This window comes from Hyla sarda, unplaced genomic scaffold, assembly GCF_029499605.1.
Source record: "Hyla sarda isolate aHylSar1 unplaced genomic scaffold, aHylSar1.hap1 scaffold_2006, whole genome shotgun sequence".
NCBI lineage: Eukaryota > Metazoa > Chordata > Amphibia > Anura > Hylidae > Hyla > Hyla sarda.
Genome location: NW_026608667.1, coordinates 5,001 through 20,000, shown reverse-complemented (window position 1 = coordinate 20,000; position 15,000 = coordinate 5,001).

Genomic DNA, 15,000 nt, shown 5'->3' with positions numbered 1-15,000 from the left:
CGGGCATGACAGAGTGGCACGCGTTCATAAAACTGCATAGCAGCATGGCGACCGGCTACCTCAGAACGGCCACCTGCCTGGGGATAGCAGGAGAGCGAGAAGCACGGCTGCTCTCTCGGGGTACGCCAGGGCCGAGCGCGGGCTCGCCTGCGGAAGAACCCCTGCCTTCTCCCACGGTGAATTCCGGGGGGGGGGGAGACGGGGCCGGTTCACGTACCCGACCCGGGGCTTGCGCGGTCCCCGGGCAAAGCCTCCGGAAGGGTCCCCTTACACGCACAGACCCGGAGAGGCTAAAAGGGCGGGAGGCGCGGGTCCCTGTACCCAGGCAGGGCGCGCCGTCCTTGGGAACAGGATGGGCGACACGTACCCCTGACAGAATACGAGTCCCGGCTGTCAGCCCTGGGGGAGTCGTGAGTCCCTGTGCCCAGGCAGGGTCCACCGAACTCGGGCAATGCCTCTGGAAGGGTCCCCCGAAAGACTTCCGGGCCTGACGATTATCTCGAAACCGAGAACCGCTATGAGAACGGATTCGAAGGCCGAATCCGGGTGACAGTTCCACGAGTCGGGCATGACAGAGTGGCACGCGTTCATAAAACTGCATAGCAGCATGGCGACCGGCTACCGCAGAACGGCCACCTGCCTGGGGATAGCAGGAGAGCGAGAAGCACGGCTGCTCTCCCGGGGTACGCCAGGGCCGAGCGTGTGCTCCCCTGCGGACGAACCTCTGCCTTCTCCCTCGGTGAATGCCGGGGGGAACGGGTCCGGTTCGCGTACCCGACCCGGGGCCGGTCGGTCCCCGGGCAAAGCCTCCGGAAGGGTCCCCTTTACACGCACAGACCCAGAGAGGCTAAAAGGGCGGGAGGCGCGGGTCCCTGTACCCAGGCAGGGCGCGCCGTCCTTGGGAACAGTTGCAGCGGAACGGCCACCCGTGCCAGAGGGCCGGGACGTCGAGCGAGTCGAGCAACTTCGGCGGGCGGTCCGCCGAAGTCCCCCGGTCCCGGGGGTGATGCGCGCGTGCCCTGCCGGCACCCTCTTTGGACCGGAGGGGCCGAGCTATGGGCGTAATTTCTCGTTTTTTTTCATCCTCTGAAGGTCCCTCGATCGATCTGGCGAGGCGCGATCCGGCGGGGAGCGACCCTCTCGTTCGGCCGGGCTCCGGAGCCCGTGTCGGCGAAGGCGAGATGGTCTCGCTCCCCCTGACGCCGCATCGTGCCGGGGCTCGGGGGGGGGGGGGGCCCTTAGGGTATACCCCCTCCCGGCGGAACTCCCGCCGGGAAAGGGGTCGTCCCTCCCGGGAGGCGAGCTTGAGCGGCACGGAGCGGGCTCCCCCAGATGTGTCCGGAGAGAACGGCATCATTCGCAATATCCCCAGACGGTCGTTTCGACGCGCGATCCGGCGGGGACCGACCCCCTCGTCCGGCCGGGCCCCGGAGCCCGTGTCGGCGAAGGGTCTCGATCCCCCCGGTGCCGAGTCGCGCCACGGCACGGTCCGGAAGGCTATATCCGTCTTTGAAGGTCCCTCGATCGATCTAACGAAGCGCGATCCGGCAGGGAGCTAGCCACTCTGCGGAGCCCGTGTCAGTAAAGGCGAGAGGGTCCCCCTCCCCCCAGATGCCGCATCGCGCCGGTGCGGAGGCGGCGGCTGCCGCCAGATGCGCGACGAGGGGTCGGCGGTCACGAAGGGCACAGGGAGGGTGGCCGGGCGGTCCGGCAGGAAGCGCAACCGCGTCCCGGCGAGGGAGACCCAAGGCCCCAGGGCCTCTCCCCTAAGCCGCGGGCGTCGGAGTGTGCGCGCAGCGGGACCGCGCCTCGGCTGCCCTCCCTCGGCCTCCCTCGCGGAGGGGGGCCGAGCCGTCCCAGGAGACGCGCGAGCGGGACGGCTCCCCGACGGCCACCGTACCCCCCCGGAGAAAGGCAGCGGTACCGCCGGGCGGGTGGGCGGACCCCGTCGGGCGGCCCGGCGGAGCTCCTTCGTAGGCTGAGAGTAAAATCGACAAAGTCCCGATCGACGTGCCCGGGGGGCTAAGCGCGGGTCCCTGCATCCCAGGCAGGGCGCGCCCACCTCGGGCACGGGATCCCGGAACCCGGAGCGGCGGAGGGGTCGGCGGTCCCGAAGGGCATAGGGAGGGGCGGCCGGGCGGTCCGGCAGGAAGCGCAACCGCGTCCAGGCGCGGGAGACCCAAGGCCCCTCGGGGTCCTCGAGGCTGCCCGCGAGACTCCGGTCCCGCGTCGGCGCGCCTCGCTCCCCGGGCCTCTCCCCTAAGCCGCGGGCGTCGGAGTGCGCGCAGCAGGACCGCACCTCGGCTGCCCTCCCTCGGCCTCCCTCGCGGAGGGGGGCCGAGCCGTCCCAGAACACGCGGGCGGGCGGGACGGCTCCCTGACGGCCACCGGACCCCGCCGAGCCCAACCCGGGCACGGGATCCTTGGAGAGCGGACACCCGGAGGAAGGCAGCGGTACCGCCGGGCGGGTGAGCGGACCCAGTCGGGCGGCCCGGCGGAGCTCCTTCGTAGGCTGAGCGTAAAATCGACAAAGTCCCGATCGGCGCGTCCCCGGGGGGCTAAGCGCGGGTCCCTGCATCCCAGGCAGGGCGCGCCCACCTCGGGCACGGGATCCCGGAACCCGGAGCGGCGGAGGGGTCGGCGGTCCCGAAGGGCATAGGGAGGGGCGGCCGGGCGGTCCGGCAGGAAGCGCAACCGCGACCCGGCGCGGGAGACCCAAGGCCCCTCGGGGTCCTCGAGGCTGCCCGCGAGACTCCGGTCCCGCGTCGGCACGCCTCGCTCCCCGGGCCTCTCCCCTAAGCCGCGGGCGTCGGAGTGCGCGCAGCAGGACCGCACCTCGGCTGCCCTCCCTCGGCCTCCCTCGCGGAGGGGGGCCGAGCCGTCCCAGGAGACACGCGGGCGGGACGGCTCCCCGACGGCCACCGGACCCCGCCGAGCCCACCCCGGGCACGGGATCCTTGGAGAGCGGACACCCGGAGGAAGGCAGCGGTACCGCCGGGCGGGTGAGCAGACCCCGTCGGGCGGCCCGGCGGAGCTCCTTCGTAGGCTGAGCGTAAAATCGACAAAGTCCCGATCGGCGTGTCCCCGGGGGGCTAAGCGCGGGTCCCTGCATCCCAGGCAGGGCGCGCCCACCCCGGGCACGGGATCCCGGAACCCGGAGCGGCGGAGGGGTCGGCGGTCCCGAAGGGCATAGGGAGGGGCGGCCGGGCGGTCCGGCAGGAAGCGCAACCGCGTCCAGGCGCGGGAGACCCAAGGCCCCTCGGGGTCCTCGAGGCTGCCCGCGAGACTCCGGTCCCGCGTCGGCACGCCTCGCTCCCCGGGCCTCTCCCCTAAGCCGCGGGCGTCGGAGTGCGCGCAGCAGGACCGCACCTCGGCCGCCCTCCCTCGGCCTCCCTCGCGGAGGGGGGCCGAGCCGTCCCAGGAGACACGCGGGCGGGCGGGACGGCTCCCCGACGGCCACCGGACCCCGCCGAGCCCACCCCGGGAGAGCGGACAGCCGGAGGAAGGCAGCGGTACCGCCGGGCGGGTGGGCGGACCCCGTCGGGCGGCCCGGCGGAGCTCCTTCGTAGGCTGAGAGTAAAATTGACAAAGTCCCGATCGACGTGCCCGGGGGGCTAAGCGCGGGTCCCTGCATCCCAGGCAGGGCGCGCCCACCCCGGGCACGGTATCCCCAGAGAGGGCACACCCGGAGGAAGGCAGCGGGACCACCGGGTGGGTGCGCGAACCCGCACGGGCGGTGCAGCGTGGCCCCGAAGTAGGCTGAGCGTAACATTGACAAGGTCGAGATCGCTGTGCGCGGGGTGTTTGGGACCGGTCCCTGGACCCCCGGGAGGCTTCGCCCACCCCGCGCATGGTATCCCCGGAGAGGGCACACCCGGAGGAAGGCAGCGGGACCACCGGGTGGGTGCGCGAACCCGCACGGGCGGTGCAGCGTGGCCCCGAAGTAGGCTGAGCGTAACATTGACAAGGTCGAGATCGCTGTGCGCGGGGTGTTTGGGACCGGTCCCTGGACCCCCGGGAGGCTTCGCCCACCCCGCGCATGGTATCCCCGGAGAGGGCACACCCGGAGGAAGGCAGCGGGACCACCGGGTGGGTGCGCGAACCCGCACGGGCGGTGCAGCGTGGCCCCGAAGTAGGCTGAGCGTAACATTGACAAGGTCGAGATCGCTGTGCGCGGGGTGTTTGGGACCGGTCCCTGGACCCCCGGGAGGCTTCGCCCACCCCGCGCATGGTATCCCCGGAGAGGGCACACCCGGAGGAAGGCAGCGGGACCACCGGGTGGGTGCGCGAACCCGCACGGGCGGTGCAGCGTGGCCCCGAAGTAGGCTGAGCGTAACATTGACAAGGTCGAGATCGCTGTGCGCGGGGTGTTTGGGACCGGTCCCTGGACCCCCGGGAGGCTTCGCCCACCCCGCGCATGGTATCCCCGGAGAGGGCACACCCGGAGGAAGGCAGCGGGACCACCGGGTGGGTGCGCGAACCCGCACGGGCGGTGCAGCGTGGCCCCGAAGTAGGCTGAGCGTAACATTGACAAGGTCGAGATCGCTGTGCGCGGGGTGTTTGGGACCGGTCCCTGGACCCCCGGGAGGGGTCGCACACCCCGCGCATGGTATCCCCGGATAGGGCACACCCGGAGGAAGGCAGCGGGACCACCGGGTGGGTGCGCGAACCCGTACGGGCGGTGCAGCGTGGCCCCGAAGTAGGCTGAGCGTAACATTGACAAGGTCGAGATCGCTGTGCGCGGGGTGTTTGGCACCGGTCCCTGGACCCCCGGGAGGGTTCGCACACCCCGCGCATGGTATCCCCGGAGAGGGCACACCCGGAGGAAGGCAGCGGGACCACCGGGTGGGTGCGCGAACCCGCACGGGCGGTGCAGCGTGGCCCCGAAGTAGGCTGAGCGTAACATTGACAAGGTCGAGATCGCTGTGCGCGGGGTGTTTGGCACCGGTCCCTGGACCCCCGGGAGGCTTCGCCCACCCCGCGCATGGTATCCCCGGAGAGGGCACACCCGGAGGAAGGCAGCGGGACCACCGGGTGGGTGCGCGAACCCGCACGGGCGGTGCAGCGTGGCCCCGAAGTAGGCTGAGCGTAACATTGACAAGGTCGAGATCGCTGTGCGCGGGGTGTTTGGCACCGGTCCCTGGACCCCCGGGAGGGTTCGCACACCCCGCGCATGGTATCCCCAGAGAGGGCACACCCGGAGGAAGGCAGCGGGACAACCGGGTGGGTGCGCGAACCCGCACGGGCGGTGCAGCGTGGCCCCGAAGTAGGCTGAGCGTAACATTGACAAGGTCGAGATCGCTGTGTGCGGGGTGTTTGGGACCGGTCCCTGGACCCCCGGGAGGGTTCGCACACCCCGCGCATGGTATCCCCGGAGAGGGCACACCCGGAGGAAGGCAGCGGGACCACCGGGTGGGTGCGCGAACCCGCACGGGCGGTGCAGCGTGGCCCCGAAGTAGGCTGAGCGTAACATTGACAAGGTCGAGATCGCTGTGCGCGGGGTGTTTGGCACCGGTCCCTGGACCCCCGGGAGGGTTCGCACACCCCGCGCATGGTATCCCCAGAGAGGGCACACCCGGAGGAAGGCAGCGGGACCACCGGGTGGGTGCGCGAACCCGCACGGGCGGTGCAGCGTGGCCCCGAAGTAGGCTGAGCGTAACATTGACAAGGTCGAGATCGCTGTGCGCGGGGTGTTTGGCACCGGTCCCTGGACCCCCGGGAGGGTTCGCACACCCCGCGCATGGTATCCCCGGAGAGGGCACACCCGGAGGAAGGCAGCGGGACCACCGGGTGGGTGCGCGAACCCGCACGGGCGGTGCAGCGTGGCCCCGAACTAGGCTGAGCGTAACATTGACAAGGTCGAGATCGCTGTGCGCGGGGTGTTTGGCACCGGTCCCTGGACCCCCGGGAGGGTTCGCACACCCCGCGCATGGTATCCCCAGAGAGGGCACACCCGGAGGAAGGCAGCGGGACCACCGGGTGGGTGCGCGAACCCGCACGGGCGGTGCAGCGTGGCCCCGAAGTAGGCTGAGCGTAACATTGACAAGGTCGAGATCGCTGTGCGCGGGGTGTTTGGGACCGGTCCCTGGACCTCCGGGAGGGTTCGCACACCCCGCGCATGGTATCCCCAGAGAGGGCACACCCGGAGGAAGGCAGCGGGACCACCGGGTGGGTGCGCGAACCCGCACGGGCGGTGCAGCGTGGCCCCGAAGTAGGCTGAGCGTAACATTGACAAGGTCGAGATCGCTGTGCGCGGGGTGTTTGGGACCGGTCCCTGGACCCCCGGGAGGGTTCGCACACCCCGCGCATGGTATCCCCGGAGAGGGCACACCCGGAGGAAGGCAGCGGGACCACCGGGTGGGTGCGCGAACCCGCACGGGCGGTGCAGCGTGGCCCCGAAGTAGGCTGAGCGTAACATTGACAAGGTCGAGATCGCTGTGCGCGGGGTGTTTGGGACCGGTCCCTGGACCCCCGGGAGGGTTCGCACACCCCGCGCATGATATCCCCAGAGAGGGCACACCCGGAGGAAGGCAGCGGGACCACCGGGTGGGTGCGCGAACCCGCACGGGCGGTGCAGCGTGGCCCCGAAGTAGGCTGAGCGTAACATTGACAAGGTCGAGATCGCTGTGCGCGGGGTGTTTGGGACCGGTCCCTGGACCTCCGGGAGGGTTCGCACACCCCGCGCATGTTATCCCCGGAGAGGGCACACCCGGAGGAAGGCAGCGGGACCACCGGGTGGGTGCGCGAACCCGCACGGGCGGTGCAGCGTGGCCCCGAAGTAGGCTGAGCGTAACATTGACAAGGTCGAGATCGCTGTGCGCGGGGTGTTTGGGACCGGTCCCTGGACCCCCGGGAGGGTTCGCACACCCCGCGCATGGTATCCCCGGAGAGGGCACACCCGGAGGAAGGCAGCGGGACCACCGGGTGGGTGCGCGAACCCGCACGGGCGGTGCAGCGTGGCCCCGAAGTAGGCTGAGCGTAACATTGACAAGGTCGAGATCGCTGTGCGCGGGGTGTTTGGGACCGGTCCCTGGACCCCCGGGAGGCTTCGCCCACCCCGCGCATGGTATCCCCGGAGAGGGCACACCCGAAGGAAGGCAGCGGGACCACCGGGTGGGTGCGCGAACCCGCACGGGCGGTGCAGCGTGGCCCCGAAGTAGGCTGAGCGTAACATTGACAAGGTCGAGATCGCTGTGCGCGGGGTGTTTGGGACCGGTCCCTGGACCCCCGGGAGGGTTCGCACACCCCGCGCATGGTATCCCCGGAGAGGGCACACCCGGAGGAAGGCAGCGGGACCACCGGGTGGGTGCGCGAACCCGCACGGGCGGTGCAGCGTGGCCCCGAAGTAGGCTGAGCGTAACATTGACAAGGTCGAGATCGCTGTGCGCGGGGTGTTTGGCACCGATCCCTGGACCCCCGGGAGGGTTCGCACACCCCGCGCATGGTATCCCCGGAGAGGGCACACCCGGAGGAAGGCAGCGGGACCACCGGGTGGGTGCGCGAACCCGCACGGGCGGTGCAGCGTGGCCCCGAAGTAGGCTGAGCGTAACATTGACAAGGTCGAGATCGCTGTGCGCGGGGTGTTTGGGACCGGTCCCTGGACCCCCGGGAGGCTTCGCCCACCCCGCGCATGGTATCCCCGGAGAGGGCACACCCGGAGGAAGGCAGCGGGACCACCGGGTGGGTGCGCGAACCCGCACGGGCGGTGCAGCGTGGCCCCGAAGTAGGCTGAGCGTAACATTGACAAGGTCGAGATCGCTGTGCGCGGGGTGTTTGGGACCGGTCCCTGGACCCCCGGGAGGCTTCGCCCACCCCGCGCATGGTATCCCCGGAGAGGGCACACCCGGAGGAAGGCAGCGGGACCACCGGGTGGGTGCGCGAACCCGCACGGGCGGTGCAGCGTGGCCCCGAAGTAGGCTGAGCGTAACATTGACAAGGTCGAGATCGCTGTGCGCGGGGTGTTTGGGACCGGTCCCTGGACCCCCGGGAGGCTTCGCCCACCCCGCGCATGGTATCCCCGGAGAGGGCACACCCGGAGGAAGGCAGCGGGACCACCGGGTGGGTGCGCGAACCCGCACGGGCGGTGCAGCGTGGCCCCGAAGTAGGCTGAGCGTAACATTGACAAGGTCGAGATCGCTGTGCGCGGGGTGTTTGGCACCGATCCCTGGACCCCCGGGAGGGTTCGCACACCCCGCGCATGGTATCCCCGGAGAGGGCACACCCGGAGGAAGGCAGCGGGACCACCGGGTGGGTGCGCGAACCCGCACGGGCGGTGCAGCGTGGCCCCGAAGTAGGCTGAGCGTAACATTGACAAGGTCGAGATCGCTGTGCGCGGGGTGTTTGGGACCGGTCCCTGGACCCCCGGGAGGGTTCGCACACCCCGCGCATGATATCCCCAGAGAGGGCACACCCGGAGGAAGGCAGCGGGACCACCGGGTGGGTGCGCGAACCCGCACGGGCGGTGCAGCGTGGCCCCGAAGTAGGCTGAGCGTAACATTGACAAGGTCGAGATCGCTGTGCGCGGGGTGTTTGGGACCGGTCCCTGGACCTCCGGGAGGGTTCGCACACCCCGCGCATGTTATCCCCGGAGAGGGCACACCCGGAGGAAGGCAGCGGGACCACCGGGTGGGTGCGCGAACCCGCACGGGCGGTGCAGCGTGGCCCCGAAGTAGGCTGAGCGTAACATTGACAAGGTCGAGATCGCTGTGCGCGGGGTGTTTGGCACCGGTCCCTGGACCCCCGGGAGGGTTCGCACACCCCGCGCATGGTATCCCCGGAGAGGGCACACCCGGAGGAAGGCAGCGGGACCACCGGGTGGGTGCGCGAACCCGCACGGGCGGTGCAGCGTGGCCCCGAAGTAGGCTGAGCGTAACATTGACAAGGTCGAGATCGCTGTGCGCGGGGTGTTTGGGACCGGTCCCTGGACCCCCGGGAGGGTTCGCACACCCCGCGCATGGTATCCCCGGAGAGGGCACACCCGGAGGAAGGCAGCGGGACCACCGGGTGGGTGCGCGAACCCGCACGGGCGGTGCAGCGTGGCCCTGAAGTAGGCTGAGCGTAACATTGACAAGGTCGGGATCGCTGTGTGCGGGGTGTTTGGGACCGGTCCCTGGACCCCCGGGAGGGTTCGCACACCCCGCGCATGGTATCCCCGGAGAGGGCACACCCGGAGGAAGGCAGCGGGACCACCGGGTGGGTGCGCGAACCCGCACGGGCGGTGCAGCGTGGCCCCGAAGTAGGCTGAGCGTAACATTGACAAGGTCGGGATCGCTGTGCGCGGGGTGTTTGGGACCGGTCCCTGGACCCCCGGGAGGGTTCGCACACCCCGCGCATGGTATCCCCGGAGAGGGCACACCCGGAGGAAGGCAGCGGGACCACCGGGTGGGTGCGCGAACCCGCACGGGCGGTGCAGCGTGGCCCCGAAGTAGGCTGAGCGTAACATTGACAAGGTCGAGATCGCTGTGCGCGGGGTGTTTGGGACCGGTCCCTGGACCCCCGGGAGGGTTCGCACACCCCGCGCATGGTATCCCCGGAGAGGGCACACCCGGAGGAAGGCAGCGGGACCACCGGGTGGGTGCGCGAACCCGCACGGGCGGTGCAGCGTGGCCCCGAAGTAGGCTGAGCGTAACATTGACAAGGTCGAGATCGCTGTGCGCGGGGTGTTTGGGACCGGTCCCTGGACCCCCGGGAGGGTTCGCACACCCCGCGCATGATATCCCCAGAGAGGGCACACCCGGAGGAAGGCAGCGGGACCACCGGGTGGGTGCGCGAACCCGCACGGGCGGTGCAGCGTGGCCCCGAAGTAGGCTGAGCGTAACATTGACAAGGTCGAGATCGCTGTGCGCGGGGTGTTTGGGACCGGTCCCTGGACCCCCGGGAGGGTTCGCACACCCCGCGCATGGTATCCCCGGAGAGGGCACACCCGGAGGAAGGCAGCGGGACCACCGGGTGGGTGCGCGAACCCGCACGGGCGGTGCAGCGTGGCCCCGAAGTAGGCTGAGCGTAACATTGACAAGGTCGAGATCGCTGTGTGCGGGGTGTTTGGGACCGGTCCCTGGACCCCCGGGAGGGTTCGCACACCCCGCGCATGGTATCCCCAGAGAGGGCACACCCGGAGGAAGGCAGCGGGACCACCGGGTGGGTGCGCGAACCCGCACGGGCGGTGCAGCGTGGCCCTGAAGTAGGCTGAGCGTAACATTGACAAGGTCGGGATCGCTGTGTGCGGGGTGTTTGGGACCGGTCCCTGGACCCCCGGGAGGGTTCGCACACCCCGCGCATGGTATCCCCGGAGAGGGCACACCCGGAGGAAGGCAGCGGGACCACCGGGTGGGTGCGCGAACCCGCACGGGCGGTGCAGCGTGGCCCCGAAGTAGGCTGAGCGTAACATTGACAAGGTCGAGATCGCTGTGTGCGGGGTGTTTGGCACCGGTCCCTGGACCCCCGGGAGGGTTCGCACACCCCGCGCATGGTATCCCCGGAGAGGGCACACCCAGAGGAAGGCAGCGGCACCGGCGGGCGGGTGTGCGGACCCCGTCGGGACGCACGACAGTGCTTCAGGCCGACCTTCTTAGGCTGAGCGACAAAGTCCCGATTGACGTGTGTGTCCCTGTGCCCAGGCAGGGTGCACCGTCCTTGGGCACAGGATCGTCGACGCGGACCCCCCCCCGCGGCGGGGAAGGGGAAGCGTCGACATATTCGACATAGTCGAGCGAGTACGACGTCCGGTCGGCCGAGGGCCCCCGATGCCCCTGGACCCCCCCCCCGGGGTGGGCCAGACGGAAAAATGTCAAAGTCTGGTTGTCGGCCAGGGGTAAGTGTGTGTCCCTGTGCCCAGGCAGGGTGCACCGAACCCGGGCGAGGCCTCCGGAAGGGTCCCCTGACAGACTTCCAGGCTTTGGAACATTTGAGAGAGATCAAGGGCGGGAGGCGCGGGTCCCTGTACCCAGGCAGGGTGCGCTATCCTTGGGCACAAGATCGTCGAAGCGGACCCCCCCGCGGCGGGGAAGGGGAAGCGTCGACATATTCGACATAGTCGAGCGAGTACGACGTCCGGTCGGCCGAGGGCCCCCGATGCGCCTGGACCCCCCCCCGGGGTGGGCCAGACGGAAAAATGTCAAAGTCTGGTTGTCGGCCAGGGGTAAGTGTGTGTCCCTGTGCCCAGGCAGGGTGCACCGAACCCGGGCGAGGCCTCCGGAAGGGTCCCCTGACAGACCTCCAGGCCTCGGGACTTTTGACAGAGAACCAGGGCGGGAGGCGCGGGTCCCTGTACCCAGGCAGGGCGCGCCATCCTTGGGCACAGGATCGTCGACGCGGACCCCCCCGCGGCGGGGAAGGGGAAGCGTCGACATATTCGACATAGTCGAGCGAGTACGACGTCCGGTCGGCCGAGGGCCCCCGATGCCCCTGGACCCCCCCCCCCCCCCGGGGTGGGCCAGACGGAAAAATGTCAAAGTCTGGTTGTCGGCCAGGGGTAAGTGTGTGTCCCTGTGCCCAGGCAGGGTGCACCGAACCCGGGCGAGGCCTCCGGAAGGGTCCCCTGACGGACTTCCAGGCCTCGGGACATTTGAGAAGGATCAAGGGCGGGAGGCGCGGGTCCCTGTACCCAGGCAGGGCGCGCTATCCTTCGGCAAAGGATCGTCGACGCGGACCCCCCCGCGGCGGGGAAGGGGAAGCGTCGACATATTCGACATAGTCGAGCGAGTACGACGTCCGGTCGGCCGAGGGCCCCCGATGCCCCTGGACCCCCCCCCCCCCCGGGGTGGGCCAGACGGAAAAATGTCAAAGTCTGGTTGTCGGCCAGGGGTAAGTGTGTGTCCCTGTGCCCAGGCAGGGTGCACCGAACCCGGGCGAGGCCTCCGGAAGGGTCCCCTGACAGACCTCCAGGCCTCGGGACTTTTGACAGAGAACCAGGGCGGGAGGCGCGGGTCCCTGTACCCAGGCAGGGCGCGCTATCCTTGGGCACAGGATCGTCTACGCGGACCCCCCCGCGGCGGGGAAGGGGAAGCGTCGACATATTCGACATAGTCGAGCGAGTACGACGTCCGGTCGGACGAGGGCCCCCGATGCCCCTGGACCCCCCCCCCCCCCCCTCCGGGGTGGGCCAGACGGAAAAATGTCAAAGTCTGGTTGTCGGCCAGGGGTAAGTGTGTGTCCCTGTGCCCAGGCAGGGTGCACCGAACCCGGGCGAGGCCTCCGGAAGGCTCCCCTGACGGACTTCCAGGCCTCGGGACATTTGAGAAGGATCAAGGGCGGGAGGCGCGGGTCCCTGTACCCAGGCAGGGCGCGCTATCCTTGGGCAAAGGATCGTCGACGCGGACCCCCCCGCGGCGGGGAAGGGGAAGCGTCGACATATTCGACATAGTCGAGCGAGTACGACGTCCGGTCGGCCGAGAGCCCCCGATGCCCCCGGGGTGGTGCCGACGCGCCAACCCGGAGTCAAGAGGGAAAATGTTAAAAGTCGGGTGGTTGGCCCGTGGGAAGTGTGTGTCCCTGTTCCCAGGCAGGGTGCACTGAACCCGGGCAAGTCATCTGGAAGGGTCCCCTGACAGACCTCCAGACATGATGATTATCTCAAAACTGAGAACCACTATGAGATCGTATTTGAAAGCCGAATCCAGGCGACAGTTCCATGAGCTGGGCATGTCGGAGTGGTACGCTTTCATAAAAGTGTATCACAGCATAGCGACCGGGTATCTTAGAACGGCCTCCTGTGCCAGAGAGCTGGGACGTCGAGCGAGTCGAGCCAGTCTGGCGGGCGGTCCGCCGAGGGTGCCCGTCCCCCCGGACCCCCCCAGTGTGGGCCAGACAGAAAATGTCAAAGTCCGGTTGTCGGCCAGGGGTAAGTGTGTGTCCCTGTGCCCAGGCAGGGTGCACCGAACCCGGGCGAGGCCTCCGGAAGGGTCCCCTGATGGACTTCCAGGCTTTGGAACATTTGAGAGAGATCAAGGGCGGGAGGCGCGGGTCCCTGTACCCAGGCAGGGCGCGCTATCCTTGGGCACAAGATCGTCGACGCGGACCCCCCCGCGGCGGGGAAGGGGAAGCGTCGACATATTCGACATAGTCGAGCGAGTACGACGTCCGGTCGGCCGAGGGCCCCCGATGCCCCTGGACCCCCCCCCCGGGGTGGGCCAGACGGAAAAATGTCAAAGTCTGGTTGTCGGCCAGGGGTAAGTGTGTGTCCCTGTGCCCAGGCAGGGTGCACCGAACCCGGGCGAGGCCTCCGAAAGGCTCCCCTGACGGACTTCCAGGCCTCGGGACATTTGAGAAGGATCAAGGGCGGGAGGCGCGGGTCCCTGTACCCAGGCAGGGCGCGCTATCCTTGGGCAAAGGATCGTCGACGCGGACCCCCCCGCGGCGGGGAAGGGGAAGCGTCGACATATTCGACATAGTCGAGCGAGTACGACGTCTGGTCGGCCGAGGGCCCCCGATGCCCCTGGACCCCCCCCCCGGGGTGGGCCAGACGGAAAAATGTCAAAGTCTGGTTGTCGGCCAGGGGTAAGTGTGTGTCCCTGTGCCCAGGCAGGGTGCACCGAACCCGGGCGAGGCCTCCGGAAGGCTCCCCTGACGGACTTCCAGGCCTCGGGACATTTGAGAAGGATCAAGGGCGGGAGGCGCGGGTCCCTGTACCCAGGCAGGGCGCGCTATCCTTGGGCAAAGGATCGTCGACGCGGCCCTCCCGCGGCGGGGAAGGGGAAGCGTCGACATATTCGACATAGTCGAGCGAGTACGACGTCCGGTCGGCCGAGGGCCCCCGACGCCCCTGGACCCCCCCCGGGGTGGGCCAGACGGAAAAATGTCAAAGTCTGGTTGTCGGCCAGGGGTAAGTGTGTGTCCCTGTGCCCAGGCAGGGTGCACCGAACCCGGGCGAGGCCTCCGGAAGGCTCCCCTGACGGACTTCCAGGCCTCGGGACATTTGAGAAGGATCAAGGGCGGGAGGCGCGGGTCCCTGTACCCAGGCAGGGCGCGCTATCCTTGGGCAAAGGATCGTCGACGCGGCCCTCCCGCGGCGGGGAAGGGGAAGCGTCGACATATTCGACATAGTCGAGCGAGTACGACGTCCGGTCGGCCGAGGGCCCCCGACGCCCCTGGACCCCCCCCCCGGGGTGGGCCAGACGGAAAAATGTCAAAGTCTGGTTGTCGGCCAGGGGTAAGTGTGTGTCCCTGTGCCCAGGCAGGGTGCACCGAACCCGGGCGAGGCCTCCGGAAGGCTCCCCTGACGGACTTCCAGGCCTCGGGACATTTGAGAAGGATCAAGGGCGGGAGGCGCGGGTCCCTGTACCCAGGCAGGGCGCGCTATCCTTGGGCAAAGGATCGTCGACGCGGACCCCCCCGCGGCGGGGAAGGGGAAGCGTCGACATATTCGACATAGTCGAGCGAGTACGACGTCTGGTCGGCCGAGGGCCCCCGATGCCCCTGGACCCCCCCCCCGGGGTGGGCCAGACGGAAAAATGTCAAAGTCTGGTTGTCGGCCAGGGGTAAGTGTGTGTCCCTGTGCCCAGGCAGGGTGCACCGAACCCGGGCGAGGCCTCCGGAAGGCTCCCCTGACGGACTTCCAGGCCTCGGGACATTTGAGAAGGATCAAGGGCGGGAGGCGCGGGTCCCTGTACCCAGGCAGGGCGCGCTATCCTTGGGCAAAGGATCGTCGACGCGGCCCTCCCGCGGCGGGGAAGGGGAAGCGTCGACATATTCGACATAGTCGAGCGAGTACGACGTCCGGTCGGCCGAGGGCCCCCGACGCCCCTGGACCCCCCCCGGGGTGGGCCAGACGGAAAAATGTCAAAGTCTGGTTGTCGGCCAGGGGTAAGTGTGTGTCCCTGTGCCCAGGCAGGGTGCACCGAACCCGGGCGAGGCCTCCGGAAGGGTCCCCTGACAGACTTCCAGGCCTCGGGACTTTTGACAGAGAACCAGGGCGGGAGGCGCGGGTCCCTGTACCCAGGCAGGGCGCGCTATCCTTGGGCACAGGATCGTCGACGCGGACCCCCCCGCGGCGGGGAAGGGGAA